The following is a 26,422-nucleotide window of genomic DNA, read 5'->3' as shown; positions in this document are numbered from 1 at the left end:
CAGTTCCCAACCGTCCTTGTCCCCAGGGGTGTTACATTTCCTCCAGATAAGGCAATGTTGGGGAGAGGGATTGTAGGAGGGTTTATTGGGCCCATATATGGGTGAAGGCTCAAGGTAATCATGCTGTTAGCCACCATGCCGTGGCGTCCAGCTCTTCCCAAGACATCGCTCAATGTTTGCTCGTTCCTAAAGAACAGTTTAAGTCAGCAAGCGGATCCCCCACACTGGGCATTCTGAGGCAGCCCACCAAATCTTCCCTCGTCACAAAAGGACATTTCCCCACCATGCGGAGCCATTGGAGGAATTTGTTATAAAGGTCACTACGCTGTTCATTCCTGCCAGTGGGTCATTTTGGTACCCTGTGTAGATACACAGTGGTTATTCTTCACCCCACGTGCACGTATGGATGGGGTATGCGCCCCCTTGGTTGGTGTTTACGTTCATTCGGTCTCCTCCTCCCAGGGCTATTTGACTTTGCAGGTCGCGGTGTACAGGCCTCCATCGGAGTTGGTTTAATGCATTCAGTGTGCAGCACTCTGGGGCCAGCGACAAGTGAGGGCTGCTTCACGGCTGGCCGTCTAGGCTCTAGGCTGGATTCCAATTTACTAGGGACCGTAGTTAAAGCTGTGGGCCAGCCAAAGATCTCCTCCATCATGTCCTCCCCTCCATTCCCCTCATTAGGCTTCCCCTGGGCCTCAATCAGGAACAAGAGGAGTTTTTTATGGTTTCCAGTTTGGTGAGCACCCAAGCACAGGGGCAGGTCCCCGTGATATGTGGTCCCCTTTGATATTGACTGAGGCAGGGTTGGCTGACTTTGGTGGGTAGCTTTGTAGCCCTAAGTGGGGTGAGTCGTAAAAAGGAGCAAGACCCCGATGAGGCTGCCAGTATGTTCTCACTCCAGGTTCTGCAGATGGAGCTATGCTCCATTCCCCCATCGGACTCTGCGACCATCAGTTCCGGGACAGACAAACCTGGGTCAGACAGAGGGAAGTAAAGAGGGAGATGGGGAGTGGGACCAGTCGTGAGGCATCAGGTTCTCTAGCCCCTCCCCCCGGTCCAGAGTCCATGGTTCCAAGGCCCGACAGCATTAGAAGAGTCTCTGAGTTCCTTGAGGATGCTGGAATGCACAGTGAAGCGGGAGTGGAAATAGGCCCCAGGTGACTTCCACTCACCTTTATTATGGGGTGGACTATCCCCATGGGGTAAGAAGAGCCAGTAGGAAGTTCACAGAGTGGCTCGCTAGAAGTGCTCATCACAAGGACAGGCACTGCTATTTCAGTGCCGGGGATACAAAAAGTGGGACAGCCAACAATGCTTTGCTGGCTTGGTGGAAGTGGGCCCCCTGTGCGGCACACCTCCCGCAGCTTACACTTGGTGTTGAGCTTGGGCTCAGTCTCAGACTCAGGTCCCATAGAGACCAGCAGGCTTGATAGGAGAGCCGACTTGCAAAAGTATAGAGAAATGGGGTGGGGGGGGATTAGGAGGGTGAATAGGCCATTGCTTCCAGTGACAGTATTTTTTTTCCAAAAGTCTTACGTTCCCCCCACCCAACAGCACTGTAGCTGGCACAGTCTCACCTCTGAGTCCGAATTGGCGATTATTATCCAGTGGTACCGCGGGTCCGCAAACACCCTCGTGGGATGCCAACACCCACGCCGTTTCCCCATGGGCTTCACCCGGTGGGCCGTGGTCTGCAGAGGATATCAGATGAGGGCGTGGCTTCAGGTACGGAGGCCCTCCTGTGCCTAGCAAAGTCTCCCCTCACAGGATGCCAACACCTGCACCCTTTCCCAACGAGCTTCACCCGGCGGGCCGTGGGTTGCAGAGGATATCAGATGGGGGCGTGGCTTCAGGTACTGAGGTCCTCCTGGGCCTAGCAAAGCCTCCCCTCGTGGGATGCCAACACCCATGCCCTTTCCCCGCGGGCTTCACCCGGCAGGCCGTGGGCTGCAGAGGATATCAGATGGGAGGCATGGCTTCAGGTAAAGAGGCCCTCCTGGGCCTAGCAAAGTCTCCTTGGAAAAAAATCCATGTTGGATTAAAAAAAAAACCTTTTTCTGTTATGCTACAGTTTATTTATTTGTTTGTTTTCCGCGTTTACTTGTTCTTTCTGCCTAATGCTTTATGCATTGGATTGTTACAGTTTTTGTGAGCAGTAAGATATTAGGTATTTGTTTGGATATTGTAAAATGTTGGCCCAGTTAGATACCAGTATTCTAACTGTTTATGTTTTGATATAATTTCGTGGTATTGATTTATCTGTTTGCATATTTGTAAATTTTGGGACAGTTAGATACCAATTGGCGTATTCTAACTGTCTATTTTTTGCTCTATTTGAGTGGTATTAATTTATCTGATTAGTTGTTGTAGAATCTTTGGGCAGTTAGATAGGTTTTGAAATATTGTGACAGTTTATATTTTTTTACTGCAAGTGTACTTAAGGTTTAAGTACAGTTCAGTTATCAAATTTTGGTTTTAAGAACATTAAATACGCGTTTGTAAGATTAGCTGGTAATCTCTGCTTTAGAGTTACGGTACTATCATTACATTCAAACCATCCACATTTTTTTTTTATATATATGCAGTGTAGTGCCCTGAGTTGGTTGTGGCTCCTGCGTGGTAGATTATACCTATTCTTGTGAAGGTTTTCCTACCAAGTGAAATTTGACCATGTGTGAATCCAGTCAGCTTGCAGATGTTTTACATACTATCTGCATTGTAACATAGAAGCATTAGTATTACATATATACTATGTGTTTGTATTAGTAACGTGGAGCGATTATCCGAATTGCAGGTAGAACATAATCTACCGTGGTTTGCATTTTGTACAAGTTGCTGAAATGGAACGGATTCACAATTAGGTATTGATATATAGACGAAGCGCTCATGGGGATTTGTTCTTGTGTCACATTGTTGCAGAGAGTGCATGTATGTTTCCACATGTATGAAATCTGGAAGATTTCATTTATAGGTATGTTTTTGTTTTCCAGTACTAATAGTAAGTACATTAGAAATTCTTGTGGATCTTCCTGTGAGTTTATAGTGAATTTCACCATTCCAGCACAGTAGTCGAATTGTCGTCTTTTTCCAAAAACACTATACGTGTTGTAAGGATTGTTTGCTGCATTTCTGTGAAGTACTAACATTTGCAAACACAATGGGTCTGTACTGTGTAAGTAAATGTTGTCAACAATTGGTGGTAATTGAAATAGAATATTCATTGCTACATTTGCGTAGCAACTTACACCAACTATATTTGAGAATTTAAATTGTCCAGGTAGTTCTGTATCTAACTGCTTTTTTTGGAGTTTGTCTTCCTTCTTTAAAGAAGTACCTGATTTACTTTCCCTAATTGATTCTTTTTTGCTTGTGGTACTTGATGAAGTTTTAGTTTCTTTTAGTCTCATTCGAGGATTTGCAGTGACATCCTGTTGCATTTCTCTTTGATTTAGTTTTCTTTTAGAAAATGTTCCTTTTTGTGGAACAGGATATGTTTGTAGATGGGGGGTGTACTAACACCTGGAGACGTTATGGTTAAGTTGCGCTACTAAAAACCAATGAAATTCAGTAAAAAAACGTTGTTAAAGGGACGTTATGGTTAAGTTGCGCTACTAAAAACCTATGAAATTCAGTGAAAAAACCTTGTTAAAGGGACGTTAAGGTTCAAAGTAAAACCGAAAAACCCCTGAAATTCAGTAGTTATGGTAAGATAAGCAACCATAACTCGCGCCGCCACCGTGCACTGCTAAGACTAACACCCAGGACATCTGATTTGGTTAAGTATGCTGTGACATATCGTGCAACTGCAGTAGAATTGTCTGCAATGTACTACACATCTATGTTTGCATTCCACAAGTGGGCAATGATTGGATTGTAATCATTGATATATTTTTCTTCTTCTGTTCTTTTTATGTAATATGTATTTTTAGGTGATTTGCCTTTAACATCATGTCTAACTGAAGACATGAAGTTGTTCACTTGACCTGTTTTTGTGACCAGTCTAGGGAAACCAAAGCGGCATTTGGTGTAGTATTTCCCTTTGTTTTTGTATTTGCTACAACAATATTTGCCACATTTGTGTCTTTGAAATTGTAAAATATGTGCTTGAAGATCACTATTTGTTGCTTCTGATGGAATTTGACAAGTGACATATTTTTCAATAAACTGTAAAACAGTGGCGTCATTGTCTTGACCAAATTTAGGAGCATCTTTAATCCATAAAAGCATGTGGATATGTGGTGCTCCTCTGGCTTGGTATTCTTTTCTCCAAAAGAAGTGTTGCACTTCTCCAAGGGGAGGAGCAGTTTTATTACAAATAAAGTGTAGCATAGCAATGAAGCGATGGTGAAAATATCTTGAAACATTAACATTATCTAGAGAACAAAATTCTCCAGGTGTTAGTATATCTATGCTTGTTTTGTATTTGTTAGATATGCGTAGGAAATCATGTAAATCTTCCGATGCATATTCTGCACAACCTAATGTAATAAACCAAGTGGGTGGACCAAGGTTTCTTATCATACAACGTACATCTCCGTGACGTCGAAACCAGTATTCTTTAATACCACGCATATTTGCTAATAGTTTTGTAATATTTGAATGTAAAACCTCATCTTTTGTTGCATTTTTTGTAATAATTCTTTAGCTGACATAGTTTGAAAGTGGGATCCTGATTTTAATGTGTGTGCAACTCCGTAACATAAAGTTGCTAGTTCACTTTCAAAGAGAAGGTGGAATATGTATTCCACATTTTGTCTAAATCTGGGATCTTCAGAATACATCCGTAATTAGCGATATTCTGATGCTGTTATTTGAACAGGTCTGTCATCGTACCTTCCTCCTTTGCCAGTAGGTAAAAGTAGAGGAAAAGCACGTGCTTCTATACTGTTTTCCCATATGCTGATTGGTGATCCTTTTGTTTTATGCATTTGGTACGTTTCTAGTGCATCTTCTGCGGTGTCATTAGAATACAATCAGTGAATTGTATAATGGTCTAAAGTACTGGATATTGTAGCAGTATCTAGGAGCTCAAATTGACCAGCTTCTTGTGTCTCTTGAATTATTTCAGTGGTATAATTCAAGTTTTCTTCAATATTACTTTCTTTGTAGTATTCATTATTGTCTTTTAGATATTGCAAAGCGTGTCAAATTTTATGTAAATCTACCAGTTGTTGCCAAATTTTTTGGTATTTTGTAGGTACACCATTTACTAAAATAATTAAAGATTGTTCCATTGGACGTTGCACTCCTAGAGTGTGTACATTTTCTTTTAGATCTGATGGTAAATACACTACTTTTCCACAAATACCTTTCACTAATTCAGAAGGAGGTAATTTTGCTGTTTTTGTTGAAGGCGTATTATTGTTTGAAAGGGGTGTACTGTTTGAATTATGATGCTCTCATATAAATTGAGTTGTTGTAGGGGTTTTGGTAGTGGAAATAATTCCAAATTATTTGCGATAGCCCATGAAGGAGTTTGGTTGTTGTCAAGTTTTGTTGTGCAGTAATTGCAAAGTATTAAGAGGTCAGTTATTTCATATTTGTTTTCTGCTACAAGGTAGAGAGCTAATTCAAACCATTTAGAATCTTCATTGTCTTCTATTTTGTATGTTAGGTCTACAGTTTTTGTGTTACTTTTATAAAAAGTTCTACGGCAACATACACACACATGGTTTGGTATTTCAGCAGATGTACTTTTAAATTTCAGTATTTCTTTTTTGTATGTCTGTAGAAGAAGGTTTCTATGCTAATTTGCTTTAAATCTATTTCATTCTGTAAGTGGCTTTCACTTTCAAAATATTTTTTCTGGATATGGTCGATTTCTTCAAGTAGGTATTTTGCTGTACCATGTAGAAGAATGTTATTTAAATTGGCTAGTGCTAAAGCAGGACTTTTAGCATAGTACAGTTTATAGACTAGGTTTCTTATAGTTGAATGATGTGTTGATATCATTTTGATATAATCCAAGGAGGTTTTGCAAATAGGTCCTGAAATGCACGCCAATGAATGTCCTTGTAGTCCTGTATACTTGTGCACTGGACAGGTATCCATATTTTGCAGTAGTTTAATTTTCATTTTGTCTTTGCCTTTCACATATTGATTGAGGAATTGGCGTAAAGATTTGAAAGATTCTTTGAGAATGTTACACATTGACGTGCATGGCCATTTGTATACTAGACGTTCTGATTCAGTTGAATGGAGAGGTAATTCTAAGTTTTCTGGGGATATTTTTGTAAGTAGTATTTCTTGTTCCATTATGTTATTATTAACTTTTTCATAACCTCGTCCACTGCTATGGATGGCAATTGTGTTTGTTTGCTTTTGTTTGTATGCTTCTTCATTAAAGTATGGTTCTGTGCTTGTAGTGTGACTCCATTCACCTCCACAAATACTTAAGAAGTTATTTCTGTTGACATTTCGTTTATTGAGAAGTTTTTTTGTAATTTACTCATTAGTTTTGTTAGTGGTTTCATTTTGTTTAACACTAAAATAAATAACTTTCTTTTGAGAAGGATTGCACTGTCCATCAACGCTTCTAAAATTAATTTCCTACGATAGGTTTTAAAGGTTGAGTTTGATTTCTCTCCTGTTTTTAGAAGATTTTGCAGGACTCTGTGATGGAATATTTTTGCTGAAATACTTTTTTTGTATGCTTAGTTTGGACTATATCAAGATTTATAGGAGCAGTTTTATCTGTAGTGGTAGCTGATTTTTCGTTAATTGGTTTGCGGTTTGTTTTACATTTTGATAGAGGAGGCAAAGTTTCTGTAGTTGAAGTTTGTTTTGTTTCACTAAATGACTGTATTAGCTGTTTTGTTTGAAATTTTTTTACAAATTCTGCTAGAGATGGATGCTTGTTTTGGACACTTCTATTTTCATTTGTTCTGTTTCTGCGTTGCTTTCTACGGATTTTTGGTAGGCATTCTTTAGGGTCTGTTGAACAAAATAAAGAAGGTATGGGTTGGGGTGTTCTTAATATATGTGTGCTGTTTGCATGAGTGTGTGAGTGAGATAATAAAGATGTATGTAATGGTGTGTGATTGTGCATTGGGAAACTACAACTAGTTGGGATGGCTATTCTTGAATGTATGTGCTACTAAACTGGTCTTCAGAAGATAGTAGAAAGTAAGCTGGTGGTGGCGAGAAGTAGAAATAGTAAATCTAATAGTATACAATTAAAGCAGTTGTTTGTTCTATAATATCAAAATTCTAGGGATTCAGTTGGGTTATTTGTGTGTCGAAAACTAAGAAATTGTGCATCATTTTGCCTGTAAATCTCTGTTTAAGAAATGGGGATTTGTAGACAGAATGGTGCCAATCTCTATTTTTAGACACAGAAATAGTATGAATTAACCTTACAGTGTGCTTGAATAATATTACAAATAATATGGTGGTATTCAACTTACTTTTTTTCTGAAATGAGCAGGTGTCTTCTTAGTTGTTCTTTGTACTTCACATTTGGCTGCTTCTTTTCAGGAGAATGGTCTTCACTGCAATTGTAAAGGAAATAATTAAGGAATTTTGTTTGTATATAGCATTGTTTTTAATGTAGACATTGATTTTTAATTGGCATTGACCCTTAGTGCCTTCCTCAAAATCATGTAAACTATCTTATTCACATAAGATGTGTTGCACCAGTTGAATATATATCATTTGTTCTTAATGCATAAAATGTATTGTAATCGCTAACTGTACCAACCAAAATATCATTTGCATGCCTTGTGGACTTCATAATGTACCACTTCATACCACTATTTCTGTAACTAAACTCTTGTAAGTAACAGCGCCTCAATGCCATGGTTTGCTTGCGCAGTATATAAATGTAAGTAAATTAGGGGGTAATTCATAGAATTTAGCGCACAAGTGGCGCACGCGGAAGGCGCACAGTGTGCACGTGCGAATCTCTGCGCCAGCCACGTGCGCTAAAATCCATTTCCGCGCACAGCGTATTCATGGATTTTAGCTACCAAAACCAGCCGTGGCGCACAGTGGCGCAGCGACCCTGCAGCAGCGCCAGTTACGCCCCCAAGAATGCCCCTCATGCAGGGAAAAGCCATCAAAATCCCCAATCCAGTGAAAAGGGCTGCGCTAACCCTGTACCAGCACGGCAAGCGGGGAACGTGTATTACTGGGGTTTGCGGGAAGTTTCACACGCGATTGGCCCTGTCCAGTGGGGTACGTGTATACTGGGGTTTGCGGGACGTTTCACATGCGAAAGGGCCTGTGCGAGTGGGGTACGTGTATTACTGGGGTGCGCGGGAAGTTTCACACGCAAAAGGGCCTGTGCGAGTGGGGTACGTGTATTACTGGGGTTCGCAGGAAGTTTCACACGCGATTGGCCCTGTGCGGGTGGGGTATGTGTATACTGGGGTTTGCGGGAAGTTTCACATGCGATTGGCCCTGTGCGAGTGGGGTACGTGTATTACTGGGGTGCGCGGGAAGTTTCACACGCAAAAGGGCCTGTGCGAGTGGGGTACGTGTATTACTGGGGTTCGCAGGAAGTTTCACACGCGATTGGCCCTGTGCGGGTGGGGTATGTGTATTACTATGGTGCGCAGGAAGTTTCACATGCGAAAGGGCCTGTGCGAGTGGGGTATGTGTATTTCGGGGGTGTGCAGGAAGTTTCACACGTGATTGGCCCTGTGCGAGTGGGGTACGTGTATTACTGGGGTTCGCGGGATGTTTCACACGCGATTGGCCCTGTGCGAGTGGGGTACGTGTATTTCGGGGGTGCGCGGGAAGTTTCACACGCGAAAGGGCCTGTGTGAGTGGGGTACGTGTATTACTGGAGTACGCGGGAAGTTTCACACGCGATTGGCCCTGTGTGAGTGGGGTACGTGTATTTCGGGGGTGCGCAGGAAGTTTCACACGCGATTGGCCCTGTGCGAGTGGGGTACGTGTATTACTTGGGTTCGCGTGAAGTTTCACACGCAAAAGGGCCTGTGAGAGTGGGGTACGTGTATTTCGGTGGTGCACGGAAAGTTTCACACATGATTGGCCCTGTGCGAGTGGGGTACGTGTATTTCGGGGGTGCGGGAAGTTTCACATGCGATTGGCCCTGTGCAAGTGGGGTACGTGTATTACTGGGGTTCGCGGGAAGTTTCACACGCGAAAGGGCCTGTGCGAGTGGGGTACGTGTATTACTGGGGTTTGCGGGAAGTTTCACATGCGATTGGCCCTGTGCGAGTGGGGTACCTGTATTTTGGGGGTAGCAGGAAGTTTCACACGCGAAAGTGCCTGTGCGAGTGGGGTACGTGTATTACTGGGGTTCGCAGGAAGTTTCAAATGCGATTGGCCCTGTGCGAGTGGGGTACGTGTATTACTGGGGTTCGCAGGAAGTTTCACACGCGATTTGCCCTGTGCGAGTGGGGTACGTGTATTTCGGGGGTGCGCGGGAAGTTTCACACGCGAAAGGGCCTGTGCGAGTGGGGTACGTGTATTACTGTGGTTCGTGGGAAGTTTCACACGCGATTGGCCCTGTGCGAGTGGGGTACGTTTACTACTAGGGTGCGCAGGAAGTTTCACACGCGATTGGCCCTGTGCGAGTGGGGTACGTGTATTACTGGGGTTCGCAGGAAGTTTCACACACGATTGGCCCTGTGTGAGTGGTGTACGTGTATTACTGGGTTCGCGGGAAGTTTCACACGCGATTGGCCCTTTGCGAGTGGGGTACATGTATTACTGGGGTTCGCGGGAAGTTTCACACGCGATTGGCCCTGTGCGAGTGGGGTACGTGTATTACTGGGGTTTGCGTGAAGTCCCACACGCGATATGAGCAGGGTACGTGTATTTCGGGGGTGCGCAGGGAGTCCTACACATGAATTGGCAGTGTGGGTCCTCCCAGGTGATCCCTCTACACCCTCCATGGCCCCTGCAGGCAGCCCACACCACAGGGGACTACCCTGCACCCCTGGTCATGTCCCGCAGGCAGCCCATCCACCATGGGCATGCCCCCAGCCAAGCTACATGTCAGCTTGCACTACTGATCACCAACTCATGTCCCCCTGCACCCCCACCCCCCAGCAATACGGGACACCTGCCAGCAGGCCCCCACTCATGTCCCACTCATGTCCCCCTCTACCCCCACCTCCCAGCAGTGCGGGGCACCTGCCAGCAGGCCCCCACTCATGTCCCACTCATGTCCCCCTGCACCCCCGCCCCCCAGCAGTCAGGGGAACCTGCCAGCAGGCCCCCACTCATGTCCCACTCATGTCCAACCAAGTATTGCATCCACCCACATAGAAAAGGCAATTACATGATACAACCCCAAAGGCAAGTATGTAAATGAACACATGTCCGTCACACACACACAATGGGTGCAAGTGAATATGAAAACCCATATCATGACATGCATGAAACCAATGAGATAATACCACACATCGAAGTATGAAGAAAAAAATGTATTAAACACAACATGAATGTAATTTAAAAAAACACACACAACAATGGGAATAATTAAAGAAATGCTGCATATCCGTTAAAGAATAAAAAACAAGAAATCATAATCCAAAGAAATCCAAAAGAAATGGTGTCCAAATTCACAGTCCAAGAAAGCAAATCCAAGGGAAAAAAGAAAGTGAAATACATTGCTCCATGGTGAAAATAATAAAAATGTGAATAATCCAATGGTGAACTATGTACAAATGAACAGTCCAGGTCCATGAGCCCAACTGATCAAATGAAACCTACCAAAAATACTACCTAATAAAAAACTATATACAAAAATGTGGTGCATTGTCCAAGCACAACCAAAATAAAAAAGAAAAGAAAAGGAAACCTAACACTATCTAACTATATACAATGGCGGCGGGCAAGTCCTGCGGCTCACTCTGTGGTGTCCCGGGCCAGGGCATCATCGAACTCCATGTCGATGTCCCCGAGGCGGGACTCTGCCTGGCCCCAAGTTCTCGCAGGGAGGCACTCATGGCCTGTTCCAACTCTCTGCGAGTCGCCTCGAGGCACTCTGCCCGCCTCAACGCTCGACACATGGAGAACTCCGCCCTGACCATGGTGAACCGCGCCTCTTCCGCCTGTCGCCGCTCCGCATCTATAGCATGGCCTAACTGCTGCCACACGGAAGACACTTCCAGTCCTGGGTCCTCCTGCCCTCTGGCCGATGCCTGCCCCTCCGATGTTGAAGGCCCCGAGCCATCATGACTCCCACCTTGTTGCTGCTGCTGCTGTGCCTCTGCCTGTGCCCTGGCTCTTGCTGCCTGCACATCCTCCTCCAGCTGGGGTGCAGTTGTTGAGGTGGCCACCCCTGCTGGATGTCTGACTCCCGACTGTGGCAGGGAGGTGTCCTCCACCAGTCTTGCTACAGTGTCAGAGGCAGCTCCACAGTGTACCCAGGTGATACATGGGTGGGAAGATGGCATGGAGGACGACTGGTGCGTAGGGGGTTCAGGTGAGGAGCGGATCGCAAGAAGGTCCAGCACACAGAGGAATCTAGCACTGGTGACCAGTCCCAGCAGGTCAACGCGGTCAAAGAGGCACCCGAGATGACGTGCAGTCTCTTCACAAAAAGACTGCACATCAACTGGCATGCCACGTTGACGAAACGCTATCCCGGCCAGGACAGGCTCAACCCGGACCCGGATAGCCACGTCCGCAGGCAGAGGAAGGCCAGTTGTTGTGCGCTCATCCCCTCCCTGAAAACGGGTCTGGACGTAGGCATCCCGGCTGGTGCCAAATGATGCAGTGACAGGATCAGGGACAGGATTGCACACAGGCACCTCCGCGGCGGCCTGTGCTGACTCCTGTCCCTGGTCCTGCACTGCACCACTAGCATCAGTGGAATCCCCACCTCCAGACCCCGTGTGTGTCCCTTCCAGGGCCTCCTCCTCCACCAAACCAACCACCAACCTGGATGACTCCATGCCATCTTCCTCCGTTGGACCCTGTGGGGTCTCAGCTGCCCCTTCTGCTGCCGAGGGGTCCACCTCCAACCTCCGCCTCTTGGACCTACCCTCGGCAGCTGCGGCCTGGGACGCGACCCCAGACTCCTCACTCCCCGACGAGATGACAATCTGGAAGGGGAGCCGGGCCTTGCGTCTCCGGCTGGTGGTGCGATCCCTGCCGCTGTGCTCCACAGCACCTCTCCACCCTCTTCATCAGTCGAAGCTGCAGACAGGGAGAGATAAAACACAGGCATTTAGGGCAAAGTATATTGGACTGATACACACATGACAGTTGTACATGAGTGGCATTGTCAAACTTCAGACACGGCATCACACTCCATGACACACATGTCATTTTAACTCACACACAGCATTTCCACAGCAATATTGCACCAGGCAGTACCATCCATACACATACAACAGCATGTACAGCCAAAGGTGAGCCTGACATCACATGAAACACTGGGAGTGCACTAGACATGCACACACGCCACCACACTTACATGCATGTGTACATCTCCTCCAACTGTCGCAGTGATGAGATCGCCATACATGTCACATCTGACATTCAGCCTTCTACATATCAGTGTCACGTGCATCCATGTTGCATCACAGTTGCACACTTGTCAAATACACATACATGCACATGTACACAGTGCAGATACATGCATTATGAACCACCATCCATGCCACAACCATGCCAATGTACATACACACAAATTCAAACATGTGTGCTCCCACACCTGCATTTGCCCAGCATGCTTACCAACACATACACCATCAATGTGTCTCACACTTGAGAGGACTCACATGTGGCAGCCTCACACCCATGTTCATACACATCCTTACATGGCCCTACAAAAACACACGTGCAACCTGCACACTACTGGAACACCACAACACGCACAGCGTCCAATCACCATGCATGTACACTTACCGCTCGACTCCAGACGGGTCTGCCTCTCAAGGATCTGGACATAGAGCGCTGGGCATATGCATTCCAAGACCCCCATTTGGTGGTCGGACAGCTGAAGTCCTCCCAGCGCTTCTTGACATGATGTAAGTCACGGACTGCCACCCCCTCCGAGTTGATGGCAGTCATGATGTCCATCCAGATCCTGGTCCATCCTTCATAGTCGGCGCACGAACTTCCAAAGAGGGCATCCTACTGCCCCAGGACTTGCTCCACCAGGACACCAACTTCCCTGGCACTGAAGCTGGTGGCCCTCTGCCTCTCTGGCTGGGGGTTGCCAGTGGTCTCAGATGGTGTTATGCCCGACATGGCAACCCCAGAGGCAGGAGTGGGTGGGCAACTGGGTCCTGGGGCTGGGCTGTGGAGCAATGTAATCCCAGTCGGGAGTCTTCGGTTCCAGCAGGGGTGGTCACAGCAACTGCACCCCTGGCTGACGTGCAGGCAGCAAATGGCAGGGCACGTGGGCAGCAGGCAATCAGGCAGCAGCAGATGGCAGGTGGGAGCGTGCTCATGGCTCTGGGGGACAGTAATTCGGCCTTCTGGGCAGGAGCGTGGTCTTCCGTGTGTGAACGCGTAGCCAGCTTGATACAGAGTGATTTGGCACGTGAAAATCTTGCACGTCAGCGCGTAATTCGAGGAAAGGCACATATGCGATTTCATTAGACCAAAGGCCCTTTGTGACGTAACGCGAGCGGGTGTTTCCCTCATAGCACGTGATGACAGAGCACACGTGGAAAAGCTGCACGTCCGAGTGTCAGCACGTGTAATTGGAGGAAAGGGCGCGTACACGCGTAAGTGACGTGTACGTGTGGGCCGGTTTAAAAGGTACGTGTAGGACACCATTTCCTTGTACGTGCTTTTTGTGGAGAGCGAGTGGGTGGATTCTGTACTTCTTGTCGGTTCACACGCGATTACTTCACAGTGTTTCAAGTTCGTACTCCCAGTCGGGAGTCTTCGGTTCCAGCAGGGGTGGTCACATCAACTGCACCCCTGGCTGACGTGCAGGCAGCAAATGGCAGGGCACGTGGGCAGCAGGCAATCAGGCAGCAGCAGATGGCAGGTGGGTGCATGCTCGGGGCTCTGGGGGGGGAAGTAATTCGGCCTTCTGGGCAGGAGCGTGATCTTCGGTGTGTTTTCCCGTGGCCAGCTTGATACAGAGTGATTTGGCACGTGAAAAAATTGCACGTCAGCGTGTAATTGGAGGAAAGGCCCTTAGCGCGTAAGCATGTCAGCACACATACACGTTTTCATTGGACCAAAGGCCCTTAGCACTTAAGCGCTTCTCTGACGTTACGCGCGCCGGCGTTTCCCTCGTGACGTGGGCATAGTGGTTCAGCGCGCATGAAAAAACTGCATGTCCGCGTGTGAATACGTGTAATCCAAGGAAAGGGCCTACGCGCGTAAGTGATGTGACGCGCGTGGGCGTTTCCCACAGCACGGGTTAAAGGTAAGCGAGGCCAGCAGTTCGCTGTACGTGCCTTTCGTGGAGACCGATGTGTGTAGCTGCTTCGTGTTGTTTCGCGCGCCATCACATCTTCACAGCGATCGAGGACATATTTCTTCTTTTGGCAGGGGCTTTGGCTACGCGTGTTTTTCATTATCACGCTAGTCAGACGGTGAGTCGCGCACGCTATTTTTCCCACTGCGGGTGCCCCTGTGTATCGCACCTGTTTCCGAGGTCATAGTAGCCTGCGTGTCCCACGCATATGCGTTTTTCGTGTTACTGGGTGCCACCGCGTACTGCGGGAGGTTGATTCCACGCACGTAGGCTGCAGGGTTGCGTGCACGTTTTTACTGCAGTTTTGGGGTGCCTGAGCATAGCGTGACCCTTCACTACATCACCGGGGTCACATACAGCCTTGCAGGTGCAGGGGGGCTGTTAACATCTTGCATCCCAGGTCAATTGTGGTGTACACCTCCCATTGGCACTGCTCCATCTGTGCCGGCACTACTCCATCTGTGCCATGGTTGGGAGGCCACCAAAGGTGAGGGGTGCCTCAGCTGGGCGTACTCCTCATGGCGGGCGTGGTCAGGGACCTGGCCGGGGTGACCAGGGAGTCGGAGGACTCCAGGGTGTCCAGGGTGGCCGCAGAGGGGGAAGAGGCAGGGGTGCGCCACTTGAGCACGATGTTGTGCAATGCGTCTGTGCATTCATGCCACCACCCCCTGTGGTTCTGGGAGATGCAGCTTCTGCATCTGGCACTGGCGCCCGTGTGACCCGGCAGTCCATTTCATCGACTGCCACAGGCCCAAGGGTAGTGGTAGCTGCAGGTGCAGCTGTGGACACCACCACCCAGGCTCAGGGTCTGCCAGCGCAGGCTGCGTTGGCAATTGAAGAGCCCTTGGAAGATTTCCAACAGGCCCGGAGGGAAACCGTAGGGGCACACAGGGCTGCCCTGACCAAGACATGTGTCCCTGGGGCAGTAATGTTATCTGCTGCCCCAAACAGCAGGGTGTTGGCAAGTGCAGGGGCAGATGCAGCCAACAACACCCCGGTTGTGAGTCTGCCAACCAGGACAGTTGCGTTCAATGACCATGCCACAGCAGATGTTGATGCGCACGGTCCATTAGAGGGCACCCAGCTGCCACTGACACAAGCCAGCTCTTTGGTCGTCTCTCCATCTGCCACTCCCTTGGCTCAATCCACCGGTCCCACTGGCCATACTGATCAGGGCGGCATCAGCCGGCCAGGGTCTGCGCCACAATCCAAGAGGCGGAAGGTTGCACCTGCAGCACAGGCTGGGACCCCACACACAGCCACGACCTACTGCACGTCGAGGAAGAATCCTTTCTGCAACCAGGAACTGGACTTCCTCGTGGGCTACATGCGGTACCACAGCCGTGACATGCTAGTGGGTGCTAATTGTCAGACTACGGCTGCCCACCGTGATACCCACTGGAAGCAAGTTGCAGAACATGTGAGTGCATTCGGCCATGAGGTGCGCACGGCGCAAGAGTGCAAAAAGCGTTGGAATGACCTCAAATGCAGCGCTAAGGCTAAGCGTGCCTCAAATTACAACTTGACTCTGGTGACTGGCGGTGGGCCTGCACCAGAAGAGGAAGACCTCACTCCGCATGAATCACTCGTTGCGGAGTTCATACCATCTGAATCAGTCGAAGGAGTGGGAGAGATGCCGGACTTTGATGCCCAGTCCAGTGAGTTTTGATGCGTGTTTGTCGAGGACGTGTGTGTTTTACTTGTGTGATGTGTTGTGCGTGACTGCCACTACATGTCACGTGTACATGGTTATGATGTGCGAGTAATGCAATGCTTCCCTGATGCATGTCTACTCTGCTGGATGTTGGACATGTGAAGCAAACGGGGACTGTCCCCATCACCACTTTTGCACCCTAGTCCCATGCTGGTTACCAGTATGCCCCTCCGGTCCATGTTCCAGCTCACTGGCATTTCTGCATGTAGCGTGGGGTGACCTTCCTCTCAGCCCAGGAACTATGCATAGCATGACTGACGTGCATGTGTCCTCTGCCTGCAAGGTGGTAGCCAATGTAGGCATGCTCCCTTGCCCCTCAACCCCCTGCTCTGCACCCAATTACATTTTAGCAGTGGTCTGCTACAATATTGCCCTTGGTTACTTCGCTGGTCATGCCTCCTGTGTACATTCTAACATCCAGCGGCCAATCTGCCAAACATATCCATTGAGGTACATCCTTAGTACTTGATGCAGGGTGTCTCACCTGGACTGTGCAGAGGTCAGATGCCCCGCAGGGACATGAGTGCCCATTCATGCTCCATGTGCATTTCACGTATGCCCATATGTGTCCATGACTGGTTGATCACTGTTACACAAGTCCATGATGACCCAAATTGCATGGCATTTCATCTGCCTTCCCATGTCAACTGTGGCTCAGTACTACGTTGCACACATATTTAGGGTCTGACAATCTGTGTGGGTCACAGGCCTCAGACTGTTTAATGGACAATTACTCTGTCCAACTGGTGTAGTGTCTTCTTCACACGTGGGTGGACTCCAGAGGTTTCATCATGTGTCCTGCTTACTGTCCCATCATCATTTGGAGTGTTGTCACTTGACTCACATGAAGCTGTTGATGCTAGTCAACACTGTCTGTCAATACACAGGTCTATGGTCAGCCTTTTGATACCATGCTAGGCATCCCTGCTTTTGCACTTGGGTGGAGGGGTGCTTTGCTTGTAGATATGCTACCCATTGAATGCACATTGCACATGATGCCTGAAGTTGACCTTGCACTGCCTTCACATTTTCTGACACACACCATGAAGTCCTTGTACGTGTAGGTAGTGAGTGACATACATATTTGCTGCACTGCATAGACCCACTTCAATGCAAACTGCCACCTTTCAACAGCTCTGATCACATGTCATGATGCCTACCCCGGAATACCAGGCCAGGCCCAGCACCCCCGGAAGCAGGCATCATGCCCTCGGGTAAAAGCCCAGCGGCCCCTTATAGGGGCTCTTTGGACTCAGTCCTGGCGCCTTTGGCGCCAGGCTCATGTTGGACATCAGTCCTGGCGCCATAGGCGCCAGGCTCATAAACGGAGGTGTTATGTGCACTTACCTGATGCAGACCATGCTGCACGCTTCAGGCCTCCCTGAGACCTGAAAGGGACTATTTTTTCATAGGGACTATTTGTTCACTCGGGCGTGGCCAGGGAAGGATACATACCTAGTTGGGGAAGGATACATACCTGGGACTTCTTTGGAGGCTATTTAAGCCACGCCCAGACAGCAGCTCATGCTTCGTGTTGTTCTGCTTCCTGCAGCTTAACGCTCACTGTGTCTGCTCCTGCTCCTGGACTCCAGCCACGCCCGCCTCGGACCTGGAAGACCTGCAAGGAAGGAAGAGAAGAGAAAGGTGAAAACCAAGGACTATTTCAAACTTCTTACCTGCATCCGGAATCTTCTCGCCAGCATCCCTGAAGAAAGACTTCCATTTAAAAGCATCGGACGCCACATCTCTGCACCTAGGGGAGAGAGGAAGAAACAAAAGGTGAGCAGAAGGAACACAGAAGGAAAGCCTGATTAACAGCCATAATACTTACCGGCTTTTCTTCCACATTTCGGGTCGGCGCCAGAGCGTTAAGCTGCAGGAAGCAGGCGCCAGGCTCATAAAGGGAGGTGTTTTGTGCACTTACCTGATGCAGACCATGCTGCACGCTTCAGGCCTCCCTGAGACCTGAAAGGGACTATTTTTTCATAGGGACTATTTTTTCACTCGGGCGTGGCCAGGGAAGGATACATACCTAGTTGGGGAAGGACAGATCACAGGTTAGAAAGACAACATAAAGGGGGCCTCACTTGAACTTTGAACTTTCATACTTACGGCGCATCGCTCAGGAAAGTCAAGTGGATTTTGCCAGCGCCATTCTGAAAACCAGTGAAATAACTGGACGAACACGCGCCCCTGCACCAGAAGCAGGATGGAGAGTTCATCCTTCCAAACCATTAGGTGAGCTTAAACCGGGGTTTGGAGGAAGTTAGAGAGGAACGAAGGGGGAAGGGGGAAAGGGGGGAGCTAGCACACTATTCTGCAGACTGTTAATCCCCTTTCTCATCTGCAGAAGGATATTCCTACGGGCCAGGCAAGCACGATTTGGAGGTCCTGTCCAATCGGTGTTCCGGATCCTGCGCATCACGCTAGAAGAGGCCGCAGCAATCCAGACTAGACCAGTGCCCCCATGGGAACCAGGTGAGCGTTACATCACAGAAGCAATTTCAAGTTGGCCCAGCATGCATGCCAGGTTCTATTTTGTGTGTCACATGTCTGCCTGATGTGTTTGGTGTCGGGGTGTGTGTGTGTTGTGTGCTTCTAACATGTGTAGTGACCTTTTTTCTCTCTATTTTTCAGATGATGACACAATGGAGCCGAAGGATGGTGTTGTCATGCCAGGCACAGGGTTGTTATCATTACATCAACCCAGCACAAGTGGGGGTAGTGGGGTGGTAGGCCACAAAACCCCTCAAGTGCTACAGTCCATCTTGTCTCTGGCTGCCTATGAGTCCAGCCCTGAAGAGCACTCTGACGACCATGTCAAGTTGGATGAGCATCAGGTCCATATGTCAGGGGTGAGTGATTCTGATGTGGACACTCCTCTGTCTGCGACACCTGCACTGAGGGGTCAGACAGTCTTGGAACCGCTGCCCGTCGTGGATCGGGATGCAGGGTCACCCTCCACACCAGTCACTGATGTGCCTGGCACATCACGTCGACGGGGGCATGTAGTCGTGCAGCCGCGGGCAGTGCCAACACAACGAGGACACCCGGTCCCTGGATCCCGCAGGGGTCAAGCCCAGCAACGTGGTCGCCACGCGCAACCACATTATACTGAGTTGGAGCAAGACATGACTGCCAATTCTGAACGGCAGGGGGCAGCATGGAGTGTGTGGGTCAATCTGTGCTCCCCCCTGCTAGGCAGGTGCTTCTCCAGCAGCAAGCGGCACGGTCCACGGCCCGCTCACTCAGGCTGGGCATGGCGGCCTCAGACAGGGCACGCCAGGCTGAAATGTCGTCTCTGCATCAAGCAATTGCTGCTCACGCAGAGGCACACATGAAGGCCCTGAGGGAGGAGCATGCTTCCCTCAGATCCACTCTGGGTGTCCTTCTGATGTCCCAGAGGGAGCGGGCAGAGGAGAGGTTTGCACAGCTTGAGCGTACCATCTCGGCTGAGCTACATGCTTGCCAGGAGGTGCAGCAGTTGTCAAGCTAGGCCTTGCAGGAGGAACTCCGTGTTACACGTGCTACCTTGCAAGAGGAAGCACGTGTATCACGGGAGGTTCTGCATGCAGACCTACATGTCATTACCACACAGAACCAGGCTCACCCGTCCGTCAGACCTGCTTCCGACGAGGGGCAAGCTGCGGCTAGGCGTGGTCATGCTCCTGTGCCACGTCCTACTTTCCAGGAAGAGCCAGACTCAGACGACAAGCTATCTCCCACATAGGTCGGGCTGTGCAGGCGTTGAGCCCATGGAGTTTTTTTTTTCCTCAGCATCATCACATGTGGGTGTTGAGCAGCACCCTGTACCTTCCCCCTCCTGGGTACCTCCTCCCCTGGGTCATATGTGGCCATTTTTGATTTTTCTTTTAGTTTAGTTAGTTAAGTTTCTGTTTGATAGTTAGCTTAAATAGGTAAAGTAGGTTTTTCATAGTTAGTGTAATTAGTTAATATAGTTTAAAATTGCTAGTCTATTGTGGTTTCATGTGACAGTGTGGTGCTTTGTGGCTTTTGAAAGCATCCACTGTCTGTTCCAGCTGGGCCCTTCAAGCTTGTCTTGTGTATGTGTTTGCTGCTTGGGGTCCTTGACTCACATATGCCACTCCTGCTTCCCTTATCCATGGGCTCGCAAGGATGGTTTGGTGTAACAGCCTATTACACAAGGGCAATGGACTGTCATATCTGTGGCATGTCTGCTGCTGTGGAACTTGTGTTAACACCGCTAGTGGGGATGATTGGGGTGTAATTGTCCACTGTTCTTCTTTTGCTAGATGGGGTGTTTAATGATTCATGTGTACATTCATTGCTATGCATTGTGTAGTATGTTTCTTATCTTTAATGAGCATGTGCTTGTTGCAAATCATGCTGTAGATAGTGTGTTCCACACTGTTGCTGTGAAAGACGGACTGATGGTGTGATTTCTGATGTACGTCTCTGACATGGTCCAGTCATGTAATGCCTGAAGAGACACACACAGATGAATATTAAGCATTAATCATGTGTTTCAGGCACTTTCTGCAGGGGGATGAGCCTCAAGACCACCTTTGCCAGCAGACATGGGCCATTGGACGTCTGGAATCAGGACACGTATGGTGCTGCTGACATGCGCATGTGTGTGCAGGCAGAGGCACAGGGATTGCGATCATACATCCGAAAATCGATGACATGTTTCAAGGGACTCCAGGCAAGGTGAGCAGCACAGGGGGGTCACAACACAGCAAACCTTCCACCTGGCCAGTTGAACATGCATGCTTAGTAGCAGCACTGACGGTGAACTTGGACAAATATTGGTGTAGAAGCACACAATACAGCTCAGATGTGTTAATGGACTGATGGCTAGTTGATGTGAAAGTTGTCTGTGGCACCTGCAGTGGCAGTGGCACATACCCTCCGATCCACCATGGGCCATTGAGGCACTTGTATTAGCCATGTAGCATTCCGAGACATGGAATGAAGCAGCTCACAGGGACAGACAGCAAGGGACAGACTCGGGTGCAGTGCATTTCATTTCCAAGTAGAAATTGATACATGCACTGGCTACTTTATTTTGGTCATGGTGGTACAGGACTTGTTCTGAAGTCAGACCTTGCTATATGCGTCCGTCTGCTTACACAGGGAACATTGTATGTTGTTTGAATCGTGACACATTGGTGTTCCATTTGCCACGCACCCACTGGTGCCTGACTTACTGCATTGACTGTGTATGAACCATCAGAGGAATAATGTTACGCATGGGTATGAAGCATCCACACACGTTTGTCTGTTTGCAGTGTATTTTGTTACTTTGCAGCATATTTGTTAGTGTGTTTGTGTGTTTTGGGCACGCAAAGTTTATTAACTGTGGCTCTCTTTGCAGCATTAAACTGCTCCTGTTACCCGACCGGAGAGTGCGCAGGCAGGAGGCTAGCACTCACCCCAGAGATAAGTTTCTCTTTGACTTCCATTTGAGTAATTTGCTGCTATGTGCATGTGAACAAGTTTTGTCAATTTGTGTATGTGTTAATGTGTGTACTACATTTTGGTGCATTCCCTACTTTCCCGTGTCAATTCTACTCCCCTCTCCTGCTCCTCATTCCTGTTATCCAGTATGCCAATGCCTGTGCCGACTGCATATCCCTGACCCTCCTTCCCCTCCAGGGTCTCAGAGGCCTGTGTGAGTTAGACCTTGCAGGCACCCAGACCACGGTGGGGGTGGTTGTTTTGTGCCACTCCTGCGCCTGTACACGGGAGCTGTGACAGTAGACATCCGTTCGTGTTGCATCATTCTATGTTATGTACCACACATGGTTCAGATCCTGTTGTGAGATTGTTTTACTGTGCTATCTTGGTTGTTGACATCATTGTGGTCGTACTTGGCCTTTGTGGCGTACTGCTACTTGAAGTCATCTACTGGAGGCTGTTCTGGTTTGTTTTACTGCCTGCAGGGTATTTGCTTGGCTTATGTGTTGTCTTGCTTTGAGTTCTCTTGGATTTTGTGCTTTTGCAAATCTAGGTGGACTCTGAGGGTGCTGGCAACTTTTTACACACAAGGTGGGAGATGGTGACAAAGGGGAAGAGTGATCCTGTGGCCAGGTGGAATTCAAGGATGTACGATGAATGACCCATATGCATTTGTTCAGTGAGTCGTGGTGATTTGTGAGGGAGGGGGGTGTTTTGTTGTTGATAGTTGCCTTGCCCTGCAGTGTGATGGGCACCCTGACATTGTAATTGTGCTTTCCTATGTACATGATGTATTCTGCTGATCAATGCCTGTTCATGTGTTGTGTTTACCTTTCAGGTGTGAGGGGATAGTTGTGGTTTGACATGCTGGGGTATACACATGGTGAATGTTCACATGTGATGTGTAGACGACAGTGATGGTCACTTGATTTCACATGCATATGTTGAGTGCATGTCCCTACTGACCCACACTCTTGCACTATTATCCACTTTTGCATGAAACACTTGTGTATAGGCGCGTTATAAATACCATATCATATCATATCATATCACTACATGTACAACCACCCTTCCATGTCCACGTGTACACTCTGTTTGCCTTCTGGTGCCCACTGTGTCCCTGCAGCACATGTTCTCTGACCCTTTGTGGATCCTGTACATGCCTAATTTGGTTTTTTATGTAGTTTGTCGCTTAGATGTCATGCTCAGGGTGTGCATCACACACAATGGCTGTTCACTGTGCTGTGCACTGAGCAGTGTGTTGCAGGAGGTGGACACGGCACACAGTAGCTGCAGTGTTGACAGGCATTCATTGTTATGCTTCAACTACAACTATTTTTGGTGGGAGGTTGTTGGTCGGTCATTTCATCTGATTCCATGTCAGGCATCATTGTCTGATGCCAATTTACATTTTTCACATGGCAATGTGTACCTTATTCTTACTGTGTTGGTGTATGGCTATTGCTTGCCATGTCATGTTGTGGTTTTGGAGGGTTTGAGTGACATACCAGTGATAGTCATGGCCTGTTTGGCAGGTCTGTGTGATTCACACCTTGCATTTGTGCCTTTTGGTCACACATAATTGCGTGTGTTTAAGTAGCTAGGGATGCACACAATGTGGCAATTCAATGGCAACAATCTCAGGGTGGTAAGGTTGTGACAGTTGACTGTCTCTTTGTCATCATCGATTGTCACCTGGTATGTGCCAGGCCTGTGTGGATTCCGCAGGGTGGGGAGTTTAGGTGAAAAATCTGTCCACAAGCTGGGTCCGTGCTTCCTCGCCACGTGCCCTATCCCCTCCCATGGGCAGTACCTGTGCCTGTGGTTGGGGATGTGGGGGCACCACCATGTCCACCGGAACGCCCTGCCATGTTGCAACATTGTGCAGGACACATGCTGCCACAATGATTCTGCACACTACTTGGGGTGTATAGAGTAGCTGCGTGCCAGAGCGGTCAAGGGAGCGGAAGCGCGACTTGAGCACTCCGAATGTGCACTCCACTATGGCCCTGGTTGCAATATGGGCCGCGTTGTATCTTAACTGGGGTGGTGTGGTGGGGTTCCAGATTGGCGTCATCATGTGGTTGCTCAGAGGGTAGGCACTGTCCCCTGTAGAGGTGATAATGGTTGTGATTATTGGGGATTGTGTATTTGCGTGTGTGTGTGTGACATGGATGCATGTGCACGGGCATTTGTACTCACCTAGGAGCTATGTGTCGCCATTCCAGGGCCCGGCTCAGGGTGGACATTCTGTATATGAAACTGTGAAGGGTGGAGCCAGGGTAGTTTGCATAGACAGAGGTGATGATTCCCTTTGCATCGCATACCACCTGTACATTGATGGAATGGCAGTGCTTGCGGTTTCGGTAGATGTGCTCAGTGGCCCTAGGTGGACATAGGGCCACATGGGTGCAATGTATGGCACAGAGCACTTTGGGGAAGTGTGCCACCCTGTAAAAGTCCTGGACAATGGCCTGCTTTCTGCGGGTGTTCTGGGCATGTATATGTGCCTGCGGACTGAGGGGCGTGCAGTCATGATTGCCAAGACCTGGTTTGTTAGTTTGTTTAGTATTTATTATGCGCACCGGACCCTAGAGTATAAGGGCACAGAAGATAATAAGATGTACAGCTTAGAGCAAAGTTACAGGTTACAACGGTCATAGGTTACAGGCAAGTAATACACGTGGCAGATAACAGGCAGGAGGGAACAAATTCATGCATTCATTTAACATTTGTTGTCGTCAACCAGTTAATCACATTTTGCCTGAATTTGGTAAAAGATTGTTCTACCCTCACAGTGATGGCTAATTCATTCCATAATTGAGCAGCTCTGACTGGGAAGCTAGCTCCGCCTATAGTGGCGAGTTTAAATCGGGGTACTTGGAGGCGATTGGTGTTGGCTAGTCTAGTTTGTCTATTGGAGTGAGTTCTGGTGAATCTGTCCTTTAAGTATTGGGGGGCTTTATTATAAAGTGATTTGTATGTGAGGGATGCGGTTTCGAGTCTGATTTTCTCGTGGATGGAGAGCCATTTGTGTTTCCTTCTTGTTTCAGAGATGTGTTCTCTCTTGGGAATGTTCAGTGCTGCTCGGAGGGCTTTATTTTGCTGTATTTGTATTTGTTAATGGTGGATTTAGTGGCTCCTATGTACAATGCGTTGCAGTAGTCTAGTTTGGAGATAATTAGGGCTCTGCCTAATGTTAGACAACTGTGCTGGGATAAGAACTGTTTACCTGCTCTGATTAGTTTACATGTGTAAGCTGTTGTTGAGGCTAGGGAATTTACCTGTTTGGAGAATGATAAGGTGGAGTCAAGGTAAATACCTAGCGTTTTTACTTCTTTGGCTACTTGTATGCAGTTCTCATCGATGATGAAGGAGGAGTAGTTTGTATTTAGTTTATTAATGAGAGAGGCGGTACCTAGGATAAGAAGCTCAGTTTTATCATTGTTCAGGCATAAGCCATGGGTTGCCATCCATGCCTGAATGATGCTGTAGTTTTTGTTCACCAATGCTAAATCCCTTTCCTAGTCTCCTGTGAGTGGGAGGAGGATCTGGGTATCATCAGCATAATTAGTATACGTGATACCCAGATGGTCCAGGTCATCAAACAGGGGCTTAGTGAAAATATTGTATAGCGTTGGTGAAACGCAAGATCCCTGTGGCACGCCGCAGGTGATGGGGATGGGGTCTGCAGCTGCTGTCGGTGAGAAGGCCCTCATGGTTCGGTCGCTAAAGAATGATTGGATCCACACTATAGCCTCAGTGGAGAAGTGTGCTGCTGTAGTTACACAGGACTTTATGATCCACTAAGTCAAATGCGGCAGATAAGTCTAATAGGAGAAGTGCCTGTTTTCCAGAGTCTCGTACTTTATCTATTTGGGCTTTTAGGTCAATCAATGCAGTCTCTGTGCCATGTAGTGGACGGAAACCGGATTGACGGGAGCTTAGTAGTTGGTTTTGTTCCAGGAAGTTCTGGATTTGAATATTGCCACCTTGTCCAGGATCTTCAGGAGGAACGGTACGGTGGTAATTGGTCTATAATTAGTGGGAATGGCCAGGTCTAAAGGTGCCTTTTTAAGGAGAGGGAGCACCCAGGACTCTTTTAGGTTAATCGGGATGGTGCCCGTGGTAAAGGAGGCATTAATCAACTTTGTGATAAACGGTGCTAGGTCTCGTGCAGCATCTTTGATGAGTTGTGCTGGGCAGAGCTCTCCTTTGCAGTTGGACGGTTTTAGACCAAGTATTACTTTCTCCACCTCTAATGTAGAGACTTTGGAGAAGTGGAATTGGGTAGTTGGTTTGAGGTTAGAAAGCATCTTAGTAGAGGGTAATGTGACAGAGGCTAGGGTCTCTCGTTTTAGTTCTATTTTCTTTTGGAGGTTTAGGACTTTGTTAGATAATGCTTTCTGGATTTCAGAGCACCATTTTTTATCTTTAAGCAGTTATCTTGGCTTTATGGGATTTTCCAGTTCTCTAAGTATGGAGAACAACTCGTTTGTGCTTGAATTGGCTTGTGTAATTCTGTTGTTGTAGGTCTCTTGTTTAGCTTAGATAATATCTTTTTTATATTGAGATGAAATGTTAATTAATTTCAGTTTATTTTCCGGAGTGGTGTGAACTTTCAACATATTTTCCCATTTCCTTTATTCTAATCTAAGATTTTTTAGGAGAGGGGTGAACCAGTTATTCAGGTGGCTCTGTGGCTTACTGTTTCTAAGCTTGAGTGGAGCGATATCATCAAGGGTTTTGTTCATAATATTATTAAATTCTTCCACTAAGTCGTTGTGGTTTAGGTTGTTGGGTAGAGCGTTCAAAGTCGGCATGATACCGGGAAGTAGTTTGTCCAGTGTCATATTTCTTTTGTTTCTGGTAAGTGCAGGTGGTGCACAAGGTTGTTG

This window comes from Ambystoma mexicanum, chromosome 5q (genome assembly GCF_040938575.1).
Source record: "Ambystoma mexicanum isolate Mex_15411 chromosome 5q, UKY_AmexF1_1, whole genome shotgun sequence".
Lineage (NCBI taxonomy): Eukaryota > Metazoa > Chordata > Amphibia > Caudata > Ambystomatidae > Ambystoma > Ambystoma mexicanum.
This window is presented reverse-complemented; position numbering follows the sequence as displayed.